Here is a 3,506-nt window from a genome sequence, read left to right as displayed (position 1 = left end):
TTTTTTTTTTTTTTTTTTTTTTTTAGATCTGGAGAGAAAAAATCAGAAAAAGGCACCCCACAAATACTTCACAAAACCTTTTTGGCACAAGCATGTAAATTAAAAGACCAGCAGTTTTTCACATCTTTGCGCTTTTTAATGAGCACAAGTGCAAGATCCAGAGCCCTGAGTGCAGATTTTACATGGAGATTGCAGTAATTCATTGGAGTAATTTCAGCATTAATTTTCTAGTGAAAATTCCAGATACAGAAGAAAGGTTTTTAAAAGGACAATGGCTGCTTTCCAGTGGATACAGCATCTCTCTTTTTTAGTGTGGTTTTTCTTTTTTTAATGCATTATCCCTGTTCTTGGGACTCAGACTTCCTTCTTTTGTTCTCTTCCTCCCTCCACCCCTACCTTAAAAAATAATGTGCTGTTGTTACCCAACGTGCCTCTGTTAAAGTGATATGAAATACAGAGCACAGACGACACAGCGCTGTGTGATAGCGAATGGTCATCTGGGGTGTGGCGGTGAGGTTGTGTACAGGGAGTTCCTAAGTTTAGCCCAGGAGCTCAACTGAATGGCATCTCTTCACTCAACTTAAAAGGCAACATGGACTCAAGCCTGAGAAAGCCATTCCAAATTTTCCAGCATCTATTTTATGAACACACTTTCCTTGCCTTAATGCAGAGAATGGTTTGATATTCCTGTTTGGTTTGGTAACCACTGGGCTGAGTGCCAGCCTTCTTCACCTCTATTTCATCCGGCCCGTCCCAGTTTGTACTCAAGTTTAGTAGATTTATTTCCTCCACGGCCCCACCAACCCTTCTCATCCCAGGACTAAAGGAGCGTGCGAGACAGCAAACTCCCCGGTGTGGTACCAGCTTCTCTTTGTGATTGCTATGTGACCTTTCGCGTACTCGCACCCCTGCCATCACCAGCTATGCTTTACCTTGCCAAGATACACCTCAGGTGAACGCAGCTGTTGCACGTTTCCCCTGGCAGGTCCTTGTTTTATTTCAAGGCCAGCAAAGGCACTAGCGCCACATGAAAGCATTGCCCAAGCCAGTCGTCAAACTTAGTTCGCTTTTTTTAACGTGGCTGTTGCAAAGCACATGCAACTATGTTCGGCTTTTTTTATAAAATCATTTTGGAAGTTATTTCAAACAGCTGAGAGTACTTTGCTTTCGCTTCCAAGAATGTAGCTCCAGTCAGAGACAACGCACGGACGTTTTCAGCTGAACAGATAAATATTTGGGAAAATAACCCTGTGTTTTGCAAAGGCGTCACTGATCCTAACGGTTTTGGGGCTTGATGACACTGTGTTATGGTGGCTCAAAATAAGCTGTTACAAAAGAAAAGCCAAGGCCCCCGTGAACTGTAGGCATCTCTCACCCCCCTCCCCGTGCTCCGCCGGCTCCCTGGGCTGCTGGGGAGTGAACTGAGCAGCACAGCTTTTCTCCCAGTGCTTTAATTCCAGAGATGCCAAGCTGCGCTTTCAAACGAGTAAACATCAGTTGGTTCTTAGCGAGAACTGCAGGCGCTCCGCAATGCTGGCTGCCGGCTTGCTTTAGAGGCTTGGATGGACTCGTAGTTTATGCTTCTCTATATGAAGCTTCTGAACACCATTAAAAAACAAAGAATCAACCAATCCATCAGTAAACAGCCCCAAAGCAGGCAGGCTCTGAGGGCTTTCACTTTGGCCAAAATATTTTACACAGCTTGGTAATATTTAAACCACAGACACTGCAAATAGCTTTTCATGGCGATGCTACCTCTCGTGCTGGGTCGGAGGGGTAGCCCTGATTTCAGCCTCAAACTGGGCACCTCTCCTGTCCGTACGGCTGCTCCTGGGCTGCTGGCCTCCTTTGCATATGTAAATGTGACATCTGGCAGTTCCTCGGAGGTTTTCCTCTGCTCCGCTGCTTGCAGGTCAGCCAAACAAAGCTTCCTGCCTTTGCAGAGCGGAGGTATGAAAAGAATAAGGCTGCTGAGCGCTGAGTCGTTCTTCTAAGAGGAGAAAAGGGATGGGGAGGGGAAGTGCTATGAAAGGTTATGGTCTTTCTGACAATGGCACTGCTACGAAGCAGCCTGTAGACCCCCTCGCTGGCAGGTAGAGTTAAAGCAACTTCACTTCCATCAGCCCTCCCTGGTCACGGAGAGTGGCTGACGGGACCTGGCCGTGGCCCAGCCTGGCAGCAGGAGTCCGAGGATTCCTGGCTGCCCATCAAGCGTTGCACCTCTGCAAGCCAGTGGAGAGGATGGGGTCCTCCTGACTGCCACCAGCAGTCATCACCTGGGGTTAGTTACCCTTAATTTCTGGCCAGCCAGTCAAGACATTGTCTTTTCCCCTGGCTGGTCTGTACCCTCTGTGAAGGTAGCAGGTGATGCTTGGTGGAAATCTGATCTTTTTTTTCTCTCCTTTGATATATTTTGCCTAAACACCAGCAGCAGAGTAAGGCTGGGGATCATAGTTGTAATTTTTCCTGATAGAGGAATAATGATACCTGACAGAGGTGTCATTTTGAAAAGTTATTTTCTAATAAATGTCTGTCTTTCCATGTGCCTTAAAACAAATGGACTTGGCAACAAATATAAGAAGGGGGGGAGGAACGTGAGCATTTTGTCTGTGCGTTAGCACAATGAAGTCTGTATTTGTGATGGTGTCAAAATGTGTAGTGTAAAGGAAGTGGTAACATGCAGCAAGGTGAAAAGTTACAGCCAGCTGAAGCCGTCTAATGGCAGATTACCAAAGTCAAAGAGAAGCTCTGGAGAGGGAAGCCCAGGAGGGAACAGAACTCTGGCGTTAGGGCAACTGGTGCTGGGGCTGGTGTGCGTGCCGGCTGTGTCGAGGTGCTGGGCAGCCCCAGAAACCAGGTGGCTGCTCAGCTCCCACTGGCTCTCCATCGGCCACCCCTCGCTTCTGGGAAACTGCCTTCACATCCCACAGACTTTCATCCCGCTGTCAAGTTTGGTTGAAACTGTCCAACAGTGCTTTATTATGGAGGCAGCGATAAGCAGACAGACAGACAACGCGGTCTCATACGCCTTGTTTCCTTTGGAAACCAGGCTAAAAATAACACAATGATGAATAGAGCTTGACTGAGAGGCATGTTACAGAAGAGAGCCGGGGCAGAGTGAAAGGACTGTGACTGCCCCATTGTTATTTCACGTCTGAACATCAGCAGCAGCCCCTCAGAATATTTCTAGCTATTTGCTTGCTTGAAACTGAGCATACAGAGGTATCTCCTTATCCAGAGCTGACTGTTGTCAGTGAAAATTAACATCCTGGTAATTTTAAACCCTAAAAACCACTGAGGATTCCAGCAGGGCTGGAATGGTGTCCAATAGTATCTTAATCCTTTTTTTCTCCTTGCAACTACACCAAAGATAATAATTATATGCTCTGTTTCAATAAACAGAAGGACTCCTCTCAGTGCTCCTGACTACTATCAAAGCATTCATGAGAGTTCGTGATCTCTGGGCTTCCTAGCTGGAGAGGTATTCAAGAGGTCTAACAGCAGGA

The sequence above is a fragment of the Buceros rhinoceros genome, unplaced genomic scaffold, assembly GCF_000710305.1.
Source record: "Buceros rhinoceros silvestris isolate BGI_N320 unplaced genomic scaffold, ASM71030v1 scaffold6608, whole genome shotgun sequence".
Taxonomy (NCBI): domain Eukaryota; kingdom Metazoa; phylum Chordata; class Aves; order Bucerotiformes; family Bucerotidae; genus Buceros; species Buceros rhinoceros.
This window is presented reverse-complemented; position numbering follows the sequence as displayed.